This window comes from Phaenicophaeus curvirostris, chromosome 7 (genome assembly GCF_032191515.1).
Source record: "Phaenicophaeus curvirostris isolate KB17595 chromosome 7, BPBGC_Pcur_1.0, whole genome shotgun sequence".
NCBI lineage: Eukaryota > Metazoa > Chordata > Aves > Cuculiformes > Cuculidae > Phaenicophaeus > Phaenicophaeus curvirostris.
Window position 1 is genome coordinate 39719110 of NC_091398.1, and position 24889 is coordinate 39743998.

Below are 24889 nucleotides of genomic sequence, written 5' to 3' on the forward strand. Positions count from 1 at the left end.
ATCAGATATTTAGGTTAAAAACAAATCCGATGGGTTTTCAGTTCAGTAGCACCTATGAATATAAAAAAAAAATTGTGTCAACCCAATTTATTATTTTTCCCCAATGATTTTCAAGCATTTACTTTGTGGTTGTTGTCATGTGTTCAAATGGGTTACTCCTTCAAAGTTTTTGTTTCGGAATAAATTACCAATAATATATTTGTAACTTAAAAAGTTTCGTATCTCAGAAGATGCTGAATGTTGAGTTATATCTGAAGAAATGTTTTGTCCTCGGTCCAGGAAGAGATTTAAAAAAATAAAGAATAAGAAAGAAATCAAAACATAGTCATGCATTTGAGCAGAGACATATGTTTTGTGGGCTGGCACCAGACTAGGATGCAGAATCTTGTAGAACCAACTCTTCATACTCCAGGATATTTAGAGGAACAACATTCAAGGCAAGGTGCTAGCGAATTTAAAGAAAAGAACGGGGAATATAGACTTTTTTAAGACAGCAAATGTCTGGTTTGTGTATGCATGAGTGTCCCTTTCTGCCCAGTGCCAAGAAGCTGTGTCTCTTTTTGGTGAGGGGAAAATTTAGACTGGATATGAGGAGGAAATTCTTCATGCTAAGGGTGGGGAGGCTCTGGCCCAGGCTGCCCAGAGCAGGGGTGGCTGCCCCATCCCTGGAGGGGTTCAAGGCCAGGTTGGATGGGGCTTGGAGCCCCTGAGCCAGCGGGAGGTGTCCCTGCCCAGGGCCAGGGATTGGAATTAGATGATCTTTAAGGTCCCTTCCAACTCAAACTATTCTATGATTACAAGGTTCTGTGATTCTTTTGTATCAGTGTCACATGATGCAGAAGCCAGATGTTGTGAGTAATATAATGTGCTATGAAGAAACGAATATTGTCATTTCATTGGTCAATTCACATTAATTAAGATGTTACTCCTCCTGGCTGTGAGGATCATGAGCAGAAAATCACACGAAATAAAAATAAAGCATTTTGGTGCCATTCAGCAAAAGGAACAGGTCCCAAGATTCCCTGAAACATCAGATTCAACCCAGAAGAAACTTTCTCCCCATGAAGAGATGCTCAAACTCGTTCGTGAAGGTTTAGTGATTTGAGAACAACTGCAAGAGCCGTGAGAGTAAAAACAAATATTGTAGCTGGAAAAAAAAATATTGTAGCTGTTCAGCATTGTAGCGCGGATGGATTCCAAAGGAAGCGAGTACATTGGGTGGTTAGTTCAATTCTAAACTTACCTTCTCTTTACAACCCCCTGTAAGGAGATGGTGGTGAGGTGGATGCTGGGTCTCTTCTCCCAAGTGACAAGCGATAGGATGAAAGGGAATGGCCTCAAGTTGTGCCACAGGAGGGTTAGAGCAGATATTAGGAAAAACTTCTTTACTGAAAGAGTGGTGAAGCCCTGGGAGAGGCAGGGCAGTGGTCGCATCCCCATCCCTGGAGGGGTTCAAAAGCCACGTGGATGTTGTGCTTAGGGACACGGTTTAGAGCTGGAGTTGGCAGTGTTGGGTTAAGGGCTGGACCCGTTGTTCTTAAACGTCTCTTCCAACCTGAACAAATCTGTGTTTCTCTTTTTCTATTTGTTTTTAACAGCAACCAATTAATTTACGCATTTTATGAAATGCACCATTTTCCTTTGTGCCTTAATAAATAAATACAATTGCTAGGACTGCTCGGTCTAATTGCAGTTCACCTGGCTGATGTACGGCTCTGTGGTGTTTTCCTTCAGTTCCTTATTGACGATGGTGGTCATTGGAGGCTTAACTATTGAGGAATATATCATTTCCAGACAAGACCTTTGAAATCTTTTTCCTTCAGACAGCAAAGGTAAGTAAAATCATCTCTATTATGTGTTTGCCTATAAGTGAGATAACCAAAACTGAACAAAAATAACCAACGCTGAACAGTAGCAGAGGTTCAGGAGCCTGACTGCGCTTCCAAAGGTTTAACTTTTTTCTTAGTAAGCTTATTTATCCAGCTGACGGGAAAGTTAAACTGTATGGAAAGAGCTCCCTTGGTGGAGGAGAAAGGCTTTGAAGCTGAAAGAGGGGAGACTGAGATGAAATCTTAGGAAGAAATGTTTTCCTGTAAGGTGTGGAGGTTGCCCCGAGCAGGGGTGGCTGCCCCATCCCTGGAGGGGTTCAAGGCCAGGTTGAATGGGGCTTGGAGCCCCTGATCCAGTGGGAGGTGTCCCTGCCCATGGCAGAGGTGGGACTGGATGGGCTTTGAGGTCCCTTCCAACCCAAACCACTCCATGATTCTGTATCACAGCCTGAAGAAGAGTTGGGTGTAGGGGTTACTACTCAAAACACCAGAAGTTATGTGGAAAAGAAGTATCCAGCAGCCCTTGGAGTGAAGTCGTGGTCAATAACTTGAAGTTTTCTGTGGGAGTTCAGAAATAAATCTATGGACTTTTGATCAAACTAAGAGGTATTCCGAGGGTTTTGTTTGTGTATTCTTTTTTTGTGCATTGTTAACCCTGGATCCACACAGCCCATTCAGGACGTTCTATGATTTTTTGTATTTTTAAAATACCTGTTTGAAACACTCCAGGTAATGCAGGAAGAGTTTTTTCTGCTATGGAACTAGAGCTCGTTTTCCCACTCATTATTTGCTGTTAATTTAATGTGTGGCAATGTCAGAAATTTAGTGCTGATGATATGGCAGAGGATTTTTGGTTTAGCTGTAGAGCTCTTCTGTGAGCAAAGCAATTAAGACGTAATTTCTGAATATAATTGAACTCCTAATGGGATGCCTTGATTCAGTAGGAATTTACATATTGGCCTCTCTTTGTTGTAGAACACTGGTCCAAAATGAGGATATGCCTTCATTTTTGAACTTCTGAAAGCTGCAACGTCCCCTGAGACTTTTCAAACCCAAGCATGCAAAATGCTGATGAGTAAGAGGATGGGCAGGTTCATGAATAAGCTCCTTCGTTCTCAGATCTGAGCTTTGCGTAGCCCTCATTAGGTGTTTGTTTGAAGAGTGAAAGTTACTGTGTTGGTGGACTGTGGTGCCCCTGTTGAGAAGAGAAGTCCTTCTCTTTTTACTCTTTGAGGTCTCTTTCAGCTCAAGTTTAACAGCAAGGGCTCTGAAACGTCACATTGCTCGTATCTGTTGCTGTATTCCATGGACACTGGTGCAAGTATCAGGGCTAACGCAGCCCTCATTCTGTCGGGGTTTCCATCATTCCAGGTTTTCTCAGCTCCCTGAGGAGCTGTAAGAGGAGAGCAGATGGGAAAGAGTTAAGAAGCATGGCATAACTGAATTATGGTGACCTAAACCAGGGGAACAAACAGCAGCTGTTTTTAGAGTCAAACTCAAAGTAAGAAAGAAATGAAGTCAGTTCTCTTTTCTTCTTTCTTTTTCTTTCCCGCCCTGGAACGGAAGAGCTTCATCCTCTGAGAGACAAACCCTGCTGGGCTGAGGGGTTGTTCCTACCTCACCGTGTTGGGCTTCAACTGGGGGGGTTGTTTTGTTGTTGCTGTTACGGACAGACCTTGGAGGGAGGTTTTATTTGTTCTCAAACGGGGAGGTACAACGTTTGGTCAAGGAAAAACAAATGTTTTGAGGCAATTCTAAGGTCTCCGAGGAGACCTAATAGTGGCCTTTCAGTACCTGAAGGGGCTCCAGGAAAGCTGGGGGGGGCTTTTTCCAAGAGCCTGTAGGGATGGGACAAGGAGGAATGGCTTTAAATTGAAAGGGGGAAGAATTAGATTAGCTATAAGGAAGAAATTCTTCCCAATGAGGGTGGGGAGACCCAGGCCCAGGTTGCCCAGAGCAGGGGTGGCTGCCCCATCCCTGGAGGGGTTCAAGGCCAGGTTGGATGAGACTTGGAGCCCCTGATCCAGTGGGAGGTGCCCCTGCCCATGGCAGGGCTGGGACTGGATGGGCTTTGAGGCCCCTTCCAACTCGAACCATTCTGTGCTTCTATGAGTTTTCATCAACGTTTGCATTTGGGATAAGAAGAAACATTTTTGTATGTGAAAAACTGGGGCAGAAGTGTTTCCTTGTCTTAAGTTACTATTTTATGGATTATTCCCTTCAAGTTTTAACATGTACGCATGGATAAACCCCAGAATGCTGCTCCAGAATCATAGAATCACTTGAATGAAAAGACCTTTGGGATCATCAAACCCAACTGTACCTGTCCACTACTAAATCAGATCCATAAAACCATTCAGCACGCTAAGGCCTCTCAGCTTTTCTTTCGCTCTGCTCTTATCTGCTGCTGCTCAGTCGTTCCCAGCTGTCTAGGTATGTGCAGTCACTGTTTCTGTTCCATTTGATCTATCTTTAAACGCAAGAGCTTTTTGTATTTAATACGCATTACTCTGCTGGCACTGTAATACTTCAAAACCTTGGTGACCTTGGTTCACCCACTCGTACCTTGGACATTATCATGCAGGCTCTAATTACATGATAACATGTGATTTTTCTCCATAGAAGGAAATCCTTGCATTAAAAAGGTGGTTTTTAATCAGTGTGCAGCCATCTACTGGGTTTATTTGTTTGGTGTGTGGTTCCAGATCTTCTGTGTTGTAGAATTTTCAGACCTTGCTCTGCAGGTAGAATTAAGAGTTTGCCTTAATGCTTTACTGTACCTTTTAGCAACAGGTTTTCTCTATGAGATTCTGGCAAAACAACAGGGCCTTGGGCAACCTGGTCGAGTGGGAGGTGTCCCTGCCCATGGCAGGGGGTTGGAACCAGGTGGGCTTTCAGGTCCCTTCCAACCCAAACCATTCCATGATACTACGAAAACCCAATCTCTGAAGCCCAGGTTATTTTGCAGGAGCATTTTCAGTTCTGGCAGCTTCCAGAATAGTTTGTGTTGGAATGGACCTTAAAGATCATCTAGTTCCAACCCCACCTTGCGATAGATGAAGTCTTTCAAGCCAGAAACATGAGAGCAGAGATCCTCCACAAAAAGCACTGGAATTGAAAGGGTTGTTGTCTGAGACGTCCTTTTGGAAGTCATTATTTCATTTTTCTTGGTTCTCAGTTTCACTTTCAGCCGTTCTCACTTTTCCTAGTTTCTCATATGTCCCATGTCCTGCGTCTCTGTTTTCATTCTCTCTCATCCAAGTAATTTCCAATGTCAGAGAGTTTCTATTCCAAGTTCATTATCTGTTCTCTCACAGTACAGATCTTCCCTCATTTCACTTACTATCCAGAATTACAGTTCCATTCTGGCTCCAGATTTATCATAGAATCATAGAATTGTTTGGTTAGAAAAGACCTTTGAAATCATCCAGTCATGAAAACTACAAGGGCTTTCCATGAGCCAGCAGTGGCCCAGGTGGCCAAGAAGGCCACCAGCATCCTGGCTTCTATCAGCCATGGGGTGGCCAGCAGGAGCAGGGAAGGGGTTGTCCGCCTGGACTTAATGACAGTGAGGCTGCACCTCAAATCCTGGGTTCAATTTTGGGTCCCTCACTCCAAGAAGGACATTGAGGGGCTGGAGAGCATCCAGAGAAGGGAACGGAGCTGGGGAAGGGGCTGGATAACAAGGATTATGAGAGGCTGGGAGCTCAGGTTGTTTGGCCTAGAGTAGAGGAGACTGAAAGGAGACCTCATCACTCTGTGCAGCTTCTGGAAATGAGGTTGTGGGGAGGTGGGTGCTGGTCTCTTCTCCCAAGTGGCAGGCGATAGGATGATAGAAGTTGCCTCAGGTTGCACAGGGCTGGTCCAGGCTGGATATCAGGAGAGATTTCTTCACAGGAAGGGTTCTCAGGCCCTGGTAGAGGCTGCCCAGGGAGGTGGTGGAGTCACCAACCCTGGAGATGTTTAAAAGACGGGTAGATGAGGTGCTCGGGGATCTGGTTTTGCAGCGGACAGGTATGGTTGGACTCGCTGATCTCAAAGTTCTTTTCCAACCAGATGATCCTATGATTCTGTGAAAACTAGAACAGTGAGCACCCTGAACAAAAGTAAATATTCCTGACACTTTTTTATTGTTGCCAAGTTAATCGAGTTCAGTGGTTTGATTGTAATTTCAAAGTTAAATATTTAAATAATGCAAAAATTTCTGATACTGCAGTGCATCTCTCTCTTTAAAATTAATAACATCACAGCAAAACTGTTAAAATTCATCTTTTTTAATATGTAATATTTCTTAGTGAAGCAAGGCATGCATGCCCACGGCTTCCCAATGAGTTGCCTGAGGGTTGGCTTCACACGATCACAGTAACCTGAATTTCTCCAGCAAGTCTGAGAGTTCTGTCTTACCTCACTCTGCGATTTTAGAAAGTTTAACGAGTCTCCATCCTTATAGAATCATAGAATCATAGAACAACCAGGTCGGAAGAGAGACACCGGATCATCGAGTTTTCCTATGATACAGCAAGAAATTTCTGTGAGAGCTACGTCTAATCTGGTTTTCCCTAAAGAGCCATAGCTGTAAAAGAACAGAGAAGAGCTACTGCCATTAGTTGTTAATTACGCAACATATTTAAAGGAGGGATGTTGAACTCGATGATCCGGTGGGTCTCTTCCAACCTGGTGATTCTATGATTCTGTGTAGTTAGAACATGATATCTAAGATGAAGTGAATTATTCTCTGCTGTTATAACAGCAAACCAAATTCAGGTCTTGGATTTTTGCTTTTATAATTCTGTCTGAAAAACTACTGCTCTGAAAGGAAACTCAAGGGTAGTAAGTGTAAATCTTAGGTGTTCATGAAAACCTAGGGAGACTTTGTTTTTTGTTACACAAAGATGGCTTGAAAGGTTGCGGAGGTGGTTTTCTTCCATTTTACTCTTTTCTTTTGTTGTATTTTCCCCTTACTATGAATTCACATCCTTGGAGACTCGCCACCGTGATGCGAATCTGTCAAAATGGTTGAGGACAGTCAAAATACAAAAAGACGAGAGGTGTCTGTGCTGTGGTTCATCAGGGCTTGGTTTGAGTAACTGGTGCTGGGGGTTCTGCCCCGCGGGTGGTTCTTCCAGGTCCAAGCGTCCCCAGAGCCAAGGCCTTGCCAAGTTGGCCCTTCTCCTCGTTTCCATCCTCGTTCTAACGTGGAGGAGTCTTTGACTCTTTGCACTTGTCTCCAGTTAGACCAGAATTGTGTTCTCTAAAGGCCCTGGTGGGAAGGGATAAACTCTTGGCGCACCCGCGGCTTTGCAGGCAGCCCTGGTTTGAAGTTGGCACGTTCAGCGTGGTTCCTTGCTATTTCTCCACATCCGATCTGGCTTTGGACCACCAGGAGCTACAGTTTATCAGTGTAGCCACAACAGAGAAAGAGGAGCTTTGAAGTTAAACTAATTCTTGCTTTTCTTTGTTTATCTTTAAACAAGGAGTTGTCATTTTTCAGATTCCTAGCCGGCTTCTATCAGCGTTGTTGCTGCATGGACATCCCCGCGCTGGTCAGCTTCTGCCTACACAGTCCAGGGAGTCTCAGATACCTCGATCTCTTCCTAGAAGGATCCTGGTTCGGTGAAACGGTTTGAAATTAAAACCAGGGATGCTTTTAAATTCAAGCTCAAACAAGGTTTCTAAAGAGAAGAGCCCCTTTTCGTCTGCAAACCTGTGGTGATGGGCCAGGGCTGTCATTTAAAATGCATTTTTTTTTCTGTTTTTTTACCCCATCCATGAAAACTATTAATGAAGGTAAGACTTGGTCACAAGAAGATTCAGTAGTTGTCACAGTTTGCTTTACCTTAGTCTCCTAGACTGAGATTCCATCACTTCAAAGGATTTATTACATTTCTTTTGGTGTTTTTCTTCAATGTCTGAAAGGCCCTGGGTACCATTCTGAGAGCAGGGCCAAAACCACTTGAGCTTCAGCAAATGATGGGTGAACCAAACCTTGCATGTAAAAAATACCATGAAAAGTGAAAACCTCTCCTCTTTTTTAACCTGCTCCATCTGTCCATTGAGCTCTTAACACAGGAACTAAGACTCCTTAGGCCATGGATCCATCATGGATTGTCCAAAAGAACCGTCAAGTCCTTGAGATGCGTGTTGTTCAGGTATTAGAAAACCAAATGCTTCTGGTTTTATGCTCTTGATTCATAAATGGAAATGTTCCTTACTGAATCTTGTGTGCAATTTGGTAAGAGTTTGTGAGAAGAGAGAACCACAACAAGATTCTGATGACAGCAAGTCATTGCTGTCTTGACAAAGGGATCAGGAAAGGAAACTTGGCCATAGATGTCCCTTAATAAAAGGCAAAAGAGGAAAAACTGATCAAAGTTCTTGCTTGGATGCTTTATACAGTGTGGACATTTATGCCGGTTGAGATAGAGATCTCTTTTTTCCTTTTTTCTTTGGTTTTCTTTTTATCTCAAGTGTAGTTTAAATGTTTCAAGTGACATTTTCATGAGGTAGTTTCTCTAGGCAAATGAACAGTTGACAGTCGGCATCGTGGCAGCCTGGAATAGTCCGACGTGTAGGTGTTCTCACTGGGAGATACTCTGTGTTGAATGAAGTTCTCATGGAGTAGCTTTCAGTTTATATTCTGTTCTCGTGGCATAGAATTCAATATATGCTGTGAGACACATATGCTTCAGATGTTATTTTATGTGATTTCATCTCTTGAAGAAGAAATAGTATGGTGTAGTCTGAAAGGAAATTCAACACTAGTTGGCATAAGTCAAAGTCCTTGGCGTTTGCATTCAATAGATGTGGAAGAGCGTGATGTCTTCCAAAGCGGATAAATACATGGTGTGTTCCCATATACCATCCCTGCCATTACTGAGGAACAACTTGGAGTAAAGACCTTGAGGTTTTTAGGAAGCAGAGGGAGCCCTTGGTCATCACTCACATGCAAACTTCTGGCACCTCCAGGGACTTGTAATCCCCAAATATTCATAATTAAGAGATCTTGGTAAATTTATCAAGTACCCTGCACGTAGTATGAAATTTCACATCTAGGGTAAGTAAGAAAACTTTACCTGATTAAAGTTTAATGTTAGTATTTCCAATGACTTGCCAGAGAATCCTTCCAGGACCTGAGGGGAGTCTACGAGAAAGCTGGAGAGGGACTTTTTCCAAGGGCCTGGAGTGACAGGACATGGGGGAATGGCTTTAAATTGGAAGGGGGAAGATTTAGGTTAGACATGAGGAGGAAATTCTTCGTGATGAGGGTGGGGAGGCCCTGGCCCAGGCTGCCCAGAGCAGGGGTGGCTGCCCCATCCCTGGAGGGGTTCAAGGCCAGGCTGGATGGGGCTTGGAGCCCCTGATCCAGTGGGAGGTGTCCCTGCCCAGGGCAGGGGGTGGGACTGGATGGGCTTTGAGGCCCCTTCCAACCCAAACTATTCTATGATTATAAAACTGCAAAATGTGTGTCTTGCAGTGTAGGAAGTGAGTGATTTAGATGATGTTACTTAAAATGTGTCACATTGCTAATATTTAGCTGATTTTGCCATCTGTGGTAATATTAAGGCTGTGGATAACCCTGGTACCCTATCTGCATACCTGAAGAGCTGTGAAACCCAGCTGTTTACAGTGTCTTTTAGCATTGAGAAGAGTGAAAACTGAGCCAGGCACCTCCCTCAGTATCATGGTATAAAATTCGGTGGTTACTATGAAACATGTTTCCATAATTCCATTGGATTTGACCGTTCGCTGCATATTGAAGAGGCTTCTTTCTAATATCTATTCGGTGGGAGTCATTATGACGAAGTAGTGCATACAGGAAAATGAGGATTTTAATGATTTTTCTTAAATTGGATTTTGTTGGTGGTTTAAAACTTGAAACGCATTTCAGATCTCTAAAAATAGGAATGCTCTTTCAGATGACAAAACAAATTGTCATGGTTTAGCCCTAGCCTGGCCAATTTTGGCAGCTAAAGCCGAGCAGTTGGGCTCCCAATTCCCTTCCCTCCCACCCCAACCCCTGGGGAAAGGGAAATGAGAGGAAGGGACTTGTGGGTTGGAAACTAAAACTACAGATTTAATGAAAGAAGGAGAAGGAATCATAGAATCATAGAATAACCAGGTTGGAAGAGACCCACCAGATCATCGAGTCCAACCATTCCTGTCGAAGGGGAAGGGGAAGGGGAAGGGGAAGGGGAAGGGGAAGGGGAAGGAGAAGGAGAAGGAGAAGGAGAAGGAGAAGGAGAAGGAGAAGGAGAAGGAGAAGGAGAAGGAGAAGGAGAAGGAGAAGGAGAAGGAGAAGGAGAAGGAGAGAAAGTAAGGAATGAAATATATACAAATGTATAAAATCTCCCCCGGTTCCCGCACTGGCTGTGTCTCCACAAACACTGCAGAGCAGACACGAGGGGAAGGGTCTGAGGCTTGGAGGGAGCTGGGAGGTGGATTCAGGAATGCACGGATCCAAGATCAGGGCAAACAGACAGACAAGGTCCTCACCGAACATCGACCATTAAAGAAGAGAGAGAGACCCTTGTGATCTATCACCTTTATCCTGAGTGTGACATGTGTGGGATGGAATCTCCTGCTGGTCAGGTTGGAGTCACCTCTCCTGTCCCCCTCTCCCTGCAGGGTGAGCTTTCTTGCCTCTTTCCCTTACGGCTCCAGCAGCTCAAGGATGGCCTCAGTTCCTCTAGGGATAAGCACAAGCACTGGCCTTTCTGCATCCCAGCCTCGTGTGATCAGTTCTAGACAGAAACAGTGTCTAAAGAACATGCAGTTAACTGTCAGAAAATGAAGTTACTTAGACAAGACGCAGCTGAAGCCAGAAACTTATTGTGCTTTAGGTCAAACCACAACTCCAATTCACCTCTTCCCTGCCTGCGTAGGATAACGGCAGTGCCAGCCTCAACACGTGTATTTTTTAGTTCTCTTTCTTTAAAAAAGCAGAGCATTATGTTCACACTGTGAGCAGAATATTGACTTTTTGGTTGGGTGGCACAAAAGATCTTGGGAAATGGTGGCTTTTTTTGTCCATCTAGGGCATAAGAAAGATCTTTCTTCATTTTAGGATGTTTCCTGGCTGGCTTCAGCGCACAGACTATCGTTTTCCAGCAAACCTGGATTAAAGCTTCCTAATATTGTTTTGAAGTCTGGAGGTGATAACAGGCTCGCCTCCACAGCTTTACTGGAGCCCTTTTCAGCACTGGAAGCTGCTCTAAGGTATCCACGGAGCCTTCTTCTCTCCAAGCACAACAAACCCAACTCTCTCAGCCTATCCTCATAGCAGAGGTGCTCCAGCCTTTGGATCATCTCTGTGGCCTCCTCTGGAGCTGTTCCAAGAGTTCCATATCATTCTTCTGTTGGGGACTCCAGAACTGGACCCAGGGCTCCAGGTGGGTCTCCCAGAGCGGAGCAGAGGGGCAGGATCCCCTCCCTCCCTGCTGGTCCCTGTGCTCTGGATGCAGCCCAGGACACGGGTGGTTTCTGGGCTGTGAGCGCTTATTGCCAGCAGGTTTATGTAGACGTAGAAGCTTCGGAGACATTAATCTAGGACTGAACTATGTTTTTGCATTGAAGCAAACGCGGTCATTTAGTGGCGATAAAGAGGTGATTTTAGAGCAGACGGGTGCGAGGATACAGTCAGTGCTCCTACACAATTCCTGAAGTCGGAGCCAGGCCCTGGCTCCATGGGAATTGATGGCAGGACTGAAGAAGCGTTTCAGCCATGTTCATGAAGTATTGAGTGATGTGTATTTCATGGTTATGGTTTGGATGAATGTCTCATCTAGGGTACCTGGCCATTCTTCTGAATTTGTCAGATAAATATTTATAGGGAAATATCTGGTTCAGATATTTTTGCAGCATGTTTGATAAGGTGAGCTCTAGGGTACAGATTCCATATCAGTGAAATGTTTCTTATCTGTCCATGAGCTCATCCTGTGTTTTGTCCCATCTAAAAACTGCTTGTTGGCAACATCAAGGAACATTCCCTGAATGCTGATGCTGTCTCTGTCTTTCATTTCCATGATTCTTTTGCTCTAATGTATGTTGGGGTGCAGGGACAGGACAAGGGGGGATGGTTTTGAGCTGAAAGAGGGGAGATTGAGTTGAGGTCTTAGGCAGAAATGTTTTGCTGTGAGGGTGGGGAGGGCCTGGCCCAGGCTGCCCAGAGCAGGGGTGGCTGCCCCATCCCTGGAGGGGTTCAAGGCCAGGTTGGATGGGGCTTGGAGCCCCTGATCCAGTGGGAGGTGTCCCTGCCCATGGCAGGGGTGGGACTGGATGGGCTTTGAGGCCCCTTCCAACCCAAATCATTCTACGATTTTATAATAATTAAAGGTAAAAAATAAAGATTTTTTGAGGAGTATTGAAAATTTATCTAATAAGGTCTTGTTCTGGATATTTCCTAGAGTAGTAGATTTTTCCATATCATCTGCTGCTTGATGACTGAAGTTCAATAAAATACCAGATCCAGAGTTTTGCCATTAAATGGAAATGGTAGGGTAACCTCTGACACGCCTGGATTTGTCCAAATCTGTTGTATGCATTTGTTTTGTACTCCTCAAAGTTCCCTTCTCTCTGGTGAAGAGGAGCTCTCCCAAAATGTGTATCTGACCATGGAGTTGTCTGCAGGAGATCTTCAAAGACCACACAGAGAGTCCTTCACCCCTAGGTACTCCAAGCGTGTGTTTTCAGGTTGATTCCTCTTACCTTTCTTCGTGTGCTGCTTCTTCCTGACCAGTTGTCCCCTTGGACATAGCGTGCCCTGAGTTTGTCCTTGTCCACTGTGTTTCCAAAACAAAATACAGAAGTATTTGTGAAAGCTCAATGCAGAGGACACTCAGTTAATGCTTTCAAGGCTTGGAAGTAGAGGAGTACAATAAAAAACCAAACCTAATCTGTGCTTCTAAAGAAAATATCCTAAAATAGCAAAAACGTGCTGCATCTTCACAGCAGCCTTTGAAGAGTTCGCATTTTATCTAATTTTCACTTGCTTCGCTCTCAACTGTGTGACCTTGGTGTAGTTTCAAATGCAAATCCTGGTGATCTGTAGAGCCTTTTACCTCTGACATTTCATAACTACGTAATAAGGAGTGATGGGGCCGTCTGTCCAGCTGGGTTGATTTAATCTCTTAACAGTCAGCTTTCAATAGATTTTACATATCATATCTTTGGATGTATTTTGACAGAAGTATGAGATTTAAGGCCTTTGGCCAGTCTTTTTCAGGAATCAAACTGTTTCTTAATCTGTTGTTGTTTCAGTGGTTCATGTGTTCAAGTCCAAAAATGGCTTTAGAGATTCGGGATGCAGAGGGAGCCTTTCCTGTGTGTCTGTTGATTTATTCTCTTCATTTACTCTGATCCATAGTGGTGCCAACAAAAATATCCTCCTGGCTCGTGGCTGCCCCATCCCTGGAGGGGTTCAAGGCCAGGTTGGATGGGGCTTGGAGCCCCTGATCCAGTGGGAGGTGTCTCTGCCCATGGCAGGAGGTGGAATTTTGAGGTCCCTTCCAGTCCAAACCATTCTGTGGTTCTGCTCTCAGTTCTGCATGCTTTCAATTTCATCCTGCTTTTTCATTTTGTCCAACTATTTACACTTAACATGGTTCTGTGGAAACACAGTTAATATTCCAGGAAGCTGTCTGGTACCTGGTTGCCGTGTGTGAACAGCAGCGTCACCTTTTGCAGGAAAAAAAAAAAGGCAGAATATGTTTAGCATCAACCCAAAAGATACCAAAAATAAATCCAATGCCTGATCTTTTTTGTCCCTTCAGAAAAAGAAAAACTGCACCCAGAGTAATGCTGTATTCCTTGCGCTTTATTAAATCCAGAAATATAATAACTGCTTTATTAACCAAAAAGCAATTCAGAGAACGGATGATAATTAGAAAGCAAAAAAAGCCTCTGCTCAACAGCGTCGAGGAGCTGAGGTTGCACAGACATGGAAGGAGGAGGTCGTGTGTCCTCCATGCACTCCAAGTGCTCCAAGATGTGTGGAACTGCTGGGAAATACCGTCCTTCCTCAGGGATAGCGGGGACGGAGGGATGGGAGAGTGGAGGGAGCCCTTGTATCCCACGGTTACAGCTCAGTCTCGAGACCTGGATTTGTCTGCAGGGATGAGCATGGGTGCAGCAGGTGTCTGTGGGTGAACGGCAAAAAGCTGGTCCTTCTCCTGTCCAAAATATGCCTAGATCTGTGTACAGTACTGACAGCTCTTTCATAAGTTCATGGATTTTCCTTTCCTTCTCTTTTCTCCTTTCCTTCCCTACCCTCCTCTTTCCTCTTCTGCTCCTCTTTCCTCTTTTCCCCCCTCTTTCCTCCTTTCCTCCTCTCCTTGTCTTTTCTCCTTTCCTCCTCTCTACTCTTCTTTCCTCCTCTCTTCTCCTCTCTCCTCCTCTGTCCTTCTTTCCTCCTCTTTCCTACTTCCCTTCTCTTTCCTCCTTTTTTCTCCTCTCCTCTTTCCTCCTTGTCTCTTTCCTCCTCTTCCTTCCTTTCCTCTCTCACCATTTTCTTGGTCACTTAGATTTTTGGTTGGGCAGGGGTGCAGATTGTTCAGTCTCATCCATAAATTCAGCCAGCACGTCCTAGACCCACAGTCAAGGAAAGAAGGAAAGAAAAAAGGAAGGAAGGAAGGAAGGAAGGAAAGGAAGGAAGGAAGGAAGGAAGGAAGGAAGGAAGGAAGGAAGGAAGGAAGGAAGGAAGGAAGGAAGGAAGGAAGGAAGGAAGGAAGGAAGGAAGGAAGGAAGGAAGGAAGGAAGGAAGGAAGGAAAGAAACAGATAGGAAGAAAGAAAGAAAGGGAGATAGGAAGAAAGGAATCACATTGATTTCAGAGTTGATAATTGTGCTTAAATGCTGCACCTCTACATCACGGAATACCTTTTCGGTTGATGCCCAGGTGTAAATGTATCGATGGAATAGCATAAAATACCTGAAATCCTGAGCTCCTTGCCAAGCTCTCAGCGTCACAGCTCCTAAAACACAACCCGAGGCGATGTATTGCCATTCGGCTTAACCTGAGATGATTCCATGAATGTCAAATAAAATAATGCTAAGGATATTAAAAATTCATGCAAAACATGATGTCAGTATGGGTGACCTCGGCTCCATGGTAGCATAATGTGTTAAATTATCTTGCTAGAGTTCCAAAAAGCTTCACGGAGCAAGTTTTTTAAAAGCGCTACTCTAGAACAGTTGAAAATAAGAAAATATATTGACAAATTCTACCTCTGGAGCGTTTTGGGTTGCCTTAGTGTCTCCAAACTGCCATATCAAGGCAGGGGACTGGGACTGGATGATCTTTAAGGTCCCTTCCAACCCAAACCCTTCTATGATTCTGTTTTGCGATTCTCTAACTGTCTTTATAGTGTGACCGCCCCTGCCTGTTTCCGCAGTTGTTTTGGGCAGAGAAGACCTTAAAGGTGAAATATAAAGAATAAACTTCTATCCCTTGTTACTGGTTTTACAGTTTTATCTTCTCCATCCGTAGAATCATAGAATGGTTTGGGTTGGAAGGGACCTTAAAGCCCATCCAGTCCCACCCCCTGCCATGCTCAAGGCCAGGTTGGATAGGGCTTGGAGCCCCTGATCCAGTGGGAGGTGTCCCTGCCCATGGCATGGAGGTTGGAACTGAATGAGCTTTGAGGTCCCTTCCAACCCAAACCGTTCCATGAATCTGTGATTTGGTACATTTGTCACTAAAGCAGCTTAATAACATTTCAGGTGTCTGTCTGGCCTCACTGCCTCTTGCAGCAGGCGATGTGTATTTCTAAAAACAAGAGGAACGTTTGATGATTTGGTGCCATGGTTTCTGGCAATACCTTGAAACCAGACTTCATAAAATATATCAAAGCGTTCTGAAAAATCATTCGATCCTAGGCTGAAGTTTTAGGGAATTTTGATCTCTTTCTTTGAATAAATAAGATGGATATTTTTTAAATGATCAAACGGCTTCAATATTGGGACACCTTGTATGTATAGAGAGTGAGCAGTGATCCAGGGGGGATTATAGGGGCAGATTTAAGCTAGACATAAGGAAAAATTCCTTCACCATGAGAGTGGTGAGACACTGGAGCAGGTTGCCCCATCCCTGGAGGGGTTCAAGGCCAGGTTGGATGGCGCTTGGAGCCCCTGATCCAGTGGGAGGTGCCCCTGCCCATGGCAGGGGAGTTGGAACTAGATGATCTTTAAGGTCCCTTCCAGCCCAAACTATTCTATATGAAACTCAGTGGGAAACTATCTATTAACCTTAGAATAGAATTAGGATTCCAGAAACTGAATTCTGCTTTAGGATTCCTGTGTCAGGGGACCGTTAAAACGCCATCCCAATGCTCTATGAATGAATTGAACAACTAGTAGTACTAATTAGTAGCAACATCAGTTGGAAAAACTACTTAAAGAGAGCACAGTGGTGGATATTTCTCAATGGCAACATAGTTAGTGCAGGGTGGGGATGAAATTCCTCCACTCTATACATGTTTTCAGAACTTCCTTCGCCTCTTGCGGTTGAGGTGGATGCCAGTATTCACGCACACGGTCCAGGCTTCGCTGTGTCATGACAACATTTAACAGTGTGGAAGGCGCTGTGGAGATACGAAGTGATGAAATCTGTGCGTGAGAGGAAGTTGGTTATCGTTTTCTAGGAGATGAACATTAGAGGGGTGACAGGAGGAGAGAACACGGGAAGCGTGAGCGCGATGGTGATGAAGTTGGTCACATCGCTAAAGAGGCAAAGAGTAAAGCTCAGCATCTTAAAACAATCGGTGTTGGTTAAAGCCAGTCCTGGACCTTCCTTTCAGTGCCAGCTCTTTAAAAACTTCAGTCCTAAGAGGGCCGTGAAGCAACAACCTCTTTTAGTTTTATCTTCTCCTTTTCTTTTCTTAGTTTCTTTAAGAATTCCCAATAATCTCACACTGGAGCAATGACCACGTAAAACCATTTCTACGGGGCGGTGCTCCTGTGCTTGCATGGGGCGATTCATAGAGTCATGGGATGATTTGAGTTGAAAGGGACCTTTACAGGTCATTCAGTCCCTGCAGGAGCAGGGACACATCCCACTGGATCCGGTTGCTCAAAGCCCATTCCAGCCTGCCCTTGAACACCTCCAGGGATGGAGCGGCCATCTCCTCACCATCACAGGAAAGCATTTCTCCCTAAGATCTCATCTCAATCTCTCCTCTTTCAGCTGAAAACCCATCGGTACCTCCTTCTGTGTGGAGTTCGGATGGAGAACATAATGTTTCAGATTTAGGAGAAAACTCCAGTCGACTGTGGTGGCAGTGTTTGGCCTGTGTGAAAGCTGAAAATAATCAAGATTTGCCAGTTATGGAGAATTGTTCCAAGAATTTTTAAATAAGAAATAACATAGTTTAGAAAAGTTTATGTTGTTTTCTTTTTGGAGGATTTAAATTTAAACAATGGCATCATATCACGTCTAAAGGCAGGCGCTTTATTATGTGATGATGAAGTATCGTGGGGCAACAATACAAACTGTTTGTGTGGTTTCTACATTATATTTCTTCTTTCCTAATGAGTTTGAGGATTTGGATAAGAGAATCATAGACTCATGGAATGGTTTGGCTTGGAGGGGACCTCAAAGCCCATCCAGTCCCACCCCTGCCATGGGCAGGGACACCTCCCACTGGATCAGGGGCTCCAAGCCCCATCCAGCCTGGCCTTGAACCCCTCCAGGGATGGGGCAGCCACCCCTGCTCTGGGCAGCCTGGGCCAGGGCCTCCCCACCCTCATCACGAAGAATTTCTTCCTCATGTCCAATCTAAATCTTCCCCCAATTTAAAGCCATTATTTCTTAGTTCTCAAGAGTGATGTCTAAATAAGCTTTTTGACTACTTCATTCTTCTGTGCCTCTGACAACTTTCGTTTAGATAAAAAAGGGAGGAAAGAAACAATTTGGGATTATCCAGACCTAGAATTATTTGTTTATCATCTCAGTTCTCATCATTCTCACCGTTATCTCTGTATTAAATGAAAGATCAGCACCAGAGGAAATTCACTTGCATTTCCATTGTGAAGTAGAAAACAGAAACACAGCTACAACGGGTCTGCAAAGGAGCTTGTGGAAACACCTCACAAGTTTTTAGAACATTATGTTACAGCTGAATTAAAAGAATTTTAAAATCATTCATTAATTTCTAATTCTAAGAGGTTTTCACCAAACCAAAATCAATTGGAATGGATGATTATTGGAGGGAATCTTTGGTTTCCACCTCTCCCAGGTCCAAATCTCAAGCATTCATCTCAATATCGAGAAGGAAGCAGCAAACATATTCCTGTTTAATGTACAAAAGAGAGGCAAACGCTTGCCATAGCAACCGCCGACAGGTAGGACGGGCGCTGTGGTACAGGGCTGCTCGCCGCTCACCTTTTCATTACCCAGGGCTGCACGTGGCACTGATTTGCCTCAACGTCGGAAACCGAGCTATTTGTCAATCGGATTGTTTGCATCCCGGCTTTAAATTGCCAGGAGAAGACTGAGAGTGTGCTGTTTCTGAATCCAGGCGTGCACCTTTCCTGTCAAAACCGAGGCTTTCTCTCCAATAAAAGGCATTTCCGCAATGTAAGGTGCGTTATTAGTGCTTGTCGCTTTGTGGAAGTATCAGGTATGCAGGATTTATATGATTGAGGCTAAATGGATGTCACTGGTTTTCTCCTCTTGCAGATGAAAACTCCGTCTCTTTATTTTGTTTCCTATAACTGGAGACAGAAAAGCAGCTCTTGTCCCTTCTTCCATCTCCTCTGCTCCATCCACCCAAGTTACACCATTGCCAAACCTGTGAAATATGTTAGTACGGCAGCCTCCTAGCTGTGTATCGCATCCCTACAACAAATATGTTAGCGCGGTGGCCTCGGAGCTGTGCATCATGGAAGCACAACAGACGTGTTACTACGTTAACCTGAATGCTGAGTTTCAGTTAGCTTCTCCTAAAGACCTGCCTGGAGGTGCTGTATTTCATAGCATCATGGAATGGTTCGGGTTGGAAGGGACCTCGAAGCCCATCCAGTCCCACCCCTGCCATGGGCAGGGACACCTCCCACTGGATCAGGGGCTCCAAGCCCCATCCAACCTGGCCTTGAACCCCTCCAGGGATGGGGCAGCCACCCGTGCTCTGGGCAGCCTGGGCCAGGGCCTCCCCACCCTCATTGGAAAGAATTTATTCCTAATGTCTAATCTGAATCTTCCCCCTTCCAATTTAAAGCCACTCCTCACCATTGGAAAAAGCCCCTCCCCAGCTTTCCTGTAGCATTAACAGTCCTGGAAGCTGCTCTAAGGTCTCCCTGGAGCCTCTTCTCCTCCAGGCTGAACAACCCCAACTCATTCTGTCTTCGTCGTAGAGGTGCTCCAGCCCTTGGATCATCTTTGTGGCGTCCTCTGGACTCATTCCAACAGTTCCATCTCATTCTTATGCTGGGGACTTCAGAACTGGACACAGGACTCCAGATGAGCTGTCATGAAAGCCGGGTAGAGGGGCAGAATCCCCTCCCTTGCCCTGCTGGGTTTTTAGCTGTGGTGGTTTTCTCTTGGTATATTGTGTTATCAGGCTATTAAAATGCATTTTTGAAGGCCAACTCATAGAATCCCTATCTTGGAAAAGGCTCTTGAGATCATCAAGTCCAACCGTACCTGTCCACTGATAAACCTTGTTCCGAAGCACTTCATCTACGTGTCTTTTTAATGCCTCCAGGGATGGGAACTCAATCACCTTGTTGTCATCCAAAAGAACAGTGCACTTTGGAAAGGCTGTGTGTTCCTTGATAGAATCATAGAATCATAAAATCACTAGGTTGAAAAGAATCATAAAATCATAGAATAACCAGGTTGGAAAAGAACCACCGGATCATCAAGTCCAACCATTCCTATCAAACACTAAACCATGTCCCTCAGCACCTCGTCCACCCGTGCCTTAAACACCTCCAGGGAAGGTGACTCAACCACCTCCCTGGGCAGCCTGTTCCAGGGCCCAATGACCCTTTCTGTGAAGAATTTTTCTGTGAAGAATTCTGTGAAGAATTTTTGACCCACTGGATCAAAGCTAGTTGTGGAAGGGAAGATCTAGGCTTCTTGTTTTCTTATGTCATATGCTGCATTTTACCTTCGTTTTCTCCAGATACCATCTATGCAATACTCAGATCATAGATATGAATTCTAATCAGCGAGGAAGCAAGATTATGATTTCCAGCAGCTCTGTGATGGCTTTAAAGCAGATGTTTTAGACGTGCCTGCCTGCTCTCTGGTATTGTAACAGTTAAATTTTAGCATGAGGATCATACATTTTCAACACGCAGGCAGCTAAATATTACTTTTATTTAAACAATGAAATGCGCTGAGGTCCTCCTGTGGAATCAGGAGGCGAGAAGCTATTTCCACTACTCTGAAACTGAATGAACGAGCGAGCGTGAGCGAGCGTTCCGCATTTCCCCAAGTGGAGCCGCGTTTGCTCTTCCCATCCAAGGTCCCCATCCCCGCCCAGCTCCTTCCCGAGCGCCTGGTCCAGCACGAGCACTCCTCCAGCCACAGAGATTAGGGCCCCGATGTAGGTTAAGACTAATCCAGCAGAAATACACAAATCGGCTCCCTGATCTGATTCCCTGCACCAGCGTCAGGAGCAGAGGGAGCAGCCTCCTGCCCTGCAGCAGGAGCAGCCTGGAAGGAGATGGTTGAGTTGAGCCCTTTGACATGAGTGAGGGGCTACACCCATGGACATTTCCTCCTCCAGAACAGTCCCAGGAAAATGAAGAAGTAAGGAAAACTTCTGGTGTCTCCATAATTTTCTGCTGAGGAGGCAACAGAGCCCTGACTTGAGCCAGGTCTTCTGGGTTGATTGAGGTTCCAGGTCTACATTGGGAAATCCTGAAGATCCTGTGATCCTAGTATGTTACGCGAAGCTGTTTTGTAAGAATAAAATTAATAGGAGGCTGTTTAGGCTGACTTAATGATTCTGCATTGTGTGTTCAAGTCACAGGATTTGTTTTAGTTTGTTTTAGGTGAAAAATCTACAAGACATTTTAGGGAGAAATGCCTACAACTCTGAAATCTACTTTGAGTGATATCGAAGTTGGTTATGCTAGACATAAGGAGGAGGTTCTTCCTAATGAGGGTGGGGAGGCCCTGGCCCAGGCTGCCAGGAGCAGGGGTGGCTGCCCCATCCCTGGAGGGGTTCAAGGCCAGGTTGGATGGGGCCTGGAGCCCCTGATCCAGTGGGAGGTGTCCCTGCCCATGGCAGGGACTGGATGGGCTTTGAGGTCCCTTCCAACCTAAACCATTCCATGATTCTATGATCTTCTCAAGAATAACTCATTTTAAAAGTCCCTGTATCGCTTCTCCAGCTGTGTGGGCTCCAGTTTTATAGCCTTAAATTCTGTGGAAGTGTGAAGCATTGGGGGATGCAGCCAGAGCTGGACACTGTCCTTGGACAGTAGGGTCATCTTCTGACTTGGCATTCATGGTCAGTGAAGAAAGATCCTTCTACAGAGCAAGTCAGAACAGCTTTATGTAGGACCAGATGGGATTCATTTATTTTCAATCACACTTTGGACTCTACCTTTCCTCCCTGACTACTGGGAGCGCTGAGGTAAACTTACATGTTCTGTTCAACGTTTGCTTTTCAGAGCGCGCCCACAGTTTCTGTTAGAGGAACCGTGCAGCCTATGTGAAGCACAGGTACTGATAACTTGTCTTCTGCAAGTCTTTTAATACAATCTGTATTTTATTGCAGGAAGAAGAGGTTTTATCAGAAAAAAAAAACAGGCACAAACACAAAGACTTGAAGAAACAGCACTTCTCTACTTTCCGAAAGTTCAGACCCACCAAAACCTGGTGGATTGCCTCCAGCGGTCTTCCTGAATTGAGGCAAGTGATTTCTTTGTCACTCTTTCTCTTCTTGCCACATATCTACAGGGATAGAAAATGCAGCGATTTGAAATTTTAGATCATTTCTTCTGTGTTCTGTGTCAGAAAGTAGTGGTGGGCTTCGCCTAGGCTGATGTTACAGGCAGGGTGGTTTAGTTGATGGTAACCTGGTGCCACCACTAGAAATCAGTGATATCCTGTTTGGTTTTAGTATTATAGAAAAAGATGCAATTCCTAAACACCATTTGGTGTGACTTCTCTGCTTAACAAAATAAAAATAGCAATTATTGAAACTGAAATCAGACCAGATGCTTGTGAAGAACGCTCTTGCTTTTGCCACGTTTTCTAGCACGGAGCCCATGGCTGTGATTTGGAATAAATACGTGGAGGAGAGTTTTTCAGTTATGGGAAGAAAAAACCTGAGAAACAGCCCTTAATTGTGCTGATTGGCTTAGAATAAATATATTTAAAACCCACCTGAAGAAAGAAGGGACCGTGCTGGCTGTCGTTCCCTTTCACCACTCATTTGTGACCGTGCGCACTTGGGAAGTTGTTGAGGTTCTTTCCGTTTACCGGCAAATCATTTTTTGGTATTTTTCCTTATGAAAAATGGAGCATCTTTAATTTTCGAGGCATCCAGCACCACTGTTGTAAGAACACTGGATGTCTCTGAAGGGATTAGATGGGGACAGGATTTTTTTAATCTGTTAGCACAGCCTTGTTATGTAAATAGAAAGCTCACAAAGGGAACGAGACAGCACATGCTCGGAAAAACAGATGTCTCTGCCCCAGAAATACACTCTCCCTTCGATTCCTGCGACTTGGGGTGAACTCTTCGGAGGTTTATTGTTATGGATATGTATGCAAGCGCAAAACAAACATCTTGTAGTCGCTGTGTAAGCCCCTGCGCTTATCTCTGAGCGATAAAAATAAACTGGGCTGCTCACGCGTGGCGCGGGGCTGTTTGATAACAGCAGGGACAGGCTGGGACCGTCACCTCCTCACTTCAGCGGCCGAGTGTGCAAGTATCGGAGCTTTTGCGTCAAGCATCCGTTGTTTTAATTGAAAAAAAAACAACCCAACCTTTACAGTCTTTTACAAATGCTTGTTTTTAATTCTTTGTCCCAAAACCTGATAGGCAGAGAAGGATAGGAAGGCTGGTTAAAAGGAATAAATACAAGACTTGCAGGAGGGGAAAAGTAATGTGGAGCCTGTTGAATGAGCCAAAAAATTCTGTTGCCTCACCATATGGAAACCCTTTGATGATCACCAGCAGCCTTAGGGTTTATAAACCTGGACACTGTGGCTGCGGTGTGGGGCTGGTCAGGTCCTCACAGCACAAGTGTAATTAAGGTAATGTCTGCTTTTTCAGCAGAAACTTTAATTACATTTTTCTCATGCATTTCCATTTCTAAACACCTGGAGGTGTTCAAGGCGAGGTTGGATGGGGCTTTGATGCCCCTTGATCCAGTGGGAGGTGGGGCAACATTTATTATCTATTTATTGTTAGTATTTTATTTAGGTATAGAATCATGGAATGGTTTGAGTTGGAAGGGACCTCAAAGCTCATCCAGTCCCACCCCTGCCATGGGCAGGGACACCTCCCACTGGATCAGGGGCTCCAAGCCCCATCCGACCTGGCCTTCAACCCCTCCAGGGATGGGGCAGCCACCCCTGCTCTGGGCAACCTGGGCCAGGGCCTCCCCACCCTCACTGTGGAGAATTTCTTCCTAATGTCTAATCTAAATGATCCCCTTCCAGTTAAAAGCCATTCCCCCTCATCCTATCGCTCCACACCCTTGTAAAAAGTCCCTCCCCAGCTTTTCTGGAGCCCACTTCAGGTACTGGGAGGCCACTGCTGGTATGGAAAAACCCAGATCCCATTTCAGCTGGGGGTTCCCTGATACCTGTGTAGCTGTGCAAAGCCTGATGAAATCGCTCATCAACAGTTCTGGTAGAACCTTGCACCCAAGCAAGGCTGTTTGCAGCATGGCGACTCTTGAAAGCCTGGACTTTGCCTTTGAAGCTGAAGGTTTTCAACATGCACTCAAGTTGTCTGAAAAAGTGACCTCTTTGTGTTTCCGTATGAGCGCCATCATAAATATCTATACACTCACTTTTGTAGAGATCTCCTCACTCTGGGCAGTGAACCACCACGATGTGGTAAAAGGTATTGGTTCCAGTCAGAACCAGCCTGCCCTTCTTTAAAAGCAATATTATTAAGTTTATGCTACAAAGTAATTAGATGAGGGCTTAGAAATAGAACCAGAAAAGTAAAATCAAAACATTTGGCCCATTCTTTTAGTTTAAATAATGCAACTGTCCCAACAGATGTAACGTGGGGTGCGAGAGTTCCTCAGATGAGGAGAGTGAGACAAGCAGCCAGCCTCGATGGACGTAGCCCATTCTCAAGATCTAAACAGGAGACTCTAAAGCAAAGCTGAAAGCGCGTCAACAATTTTAAGGACCCTAAAGATCCCCAAGGTAACTCGAAGCAAGACCATGAGGAGAAATGTAGGTAAGTACTCAAACGGAACTCAGTGTGTTTCTTCACCTGAGGAACTTGATTTTATGCTGATAATTCTAGGCTGTGATAGTAGAGATCGTTACAGAATGTGTTATAGAATCAGAGAACGGTTTGGGTTGGAAGACACCTCAAAGCCCATCCAGTGCCACCCTGCCATGGGCAGGGACACCTCCCACTGGATCAGGGGCTCCAAGCCCCATCCAACCTGGCCTTGAACCCCTCCAGGGATGGGGCAGCCACCCCTACTCTGGGCAGCCTGGGCCAGGGCCTCACTGTTCTCGTAGTGAAGAAATTCCTCCTTCTGTCTAGTCTAAATCTGCCCCTCTCCAGTTTATACGCATTCCCCTTCATCTTATCACTCCAAGCCTTTATGAACAGCCCCTTCCCAGCTTTCTTGTAGCCCCATCAGTTACTGGAAAGTTGCTATAAGATCTCCTCGGAGTCTTCTCTTCTCCAGGCTGAACAACCCCAACTCTCTCAGCCTGTCCTCGTATGGGAGCTGCTCCAGCCCTCGGATCATCTTTGTAGCCTCCTCTGGACCTGTTCCAACAGTTGCATCTCCTTCTTATGTTGAGGATTCCAGAACTGGACCCAATACCCCAGCTGAGGTCTCCCAGAGCGGAGCAGAGGGGCAGGATCCCCTCCCTCCCTGCTGGTCCCTCTGCTCTGGATG

At 45.1% G+C, this 24889-nt stretch overlaps 1 protein-coding gene across 8 annotated transcripts in view; it reads left to right on the top strand.

The window, feature by feature from the left end:
• Nucleotides 1-24889, top strand: part of MBD5 (methyl-CpG binding domain protein 5) — a 123926-nt gene that overhangs the window by 48483 nt on the left and 50554 nt on the right. For all 8 annotated transcript variants that reach the window (XM_069861654.1, XM_069861658.1, XM_069861657.1 and 5 more), the window contains exons 2-4: nt 1735-1832; nt 21556-21689; nt 24021-24207. The gene's annotated coding sequence lies outside the window, so the exon portion shown is untranslated. The remainder of the gene's footprint in view (nt 1-1734; nt 1833-21555; nt 21690-24020; nt 24208-24889) is intronic.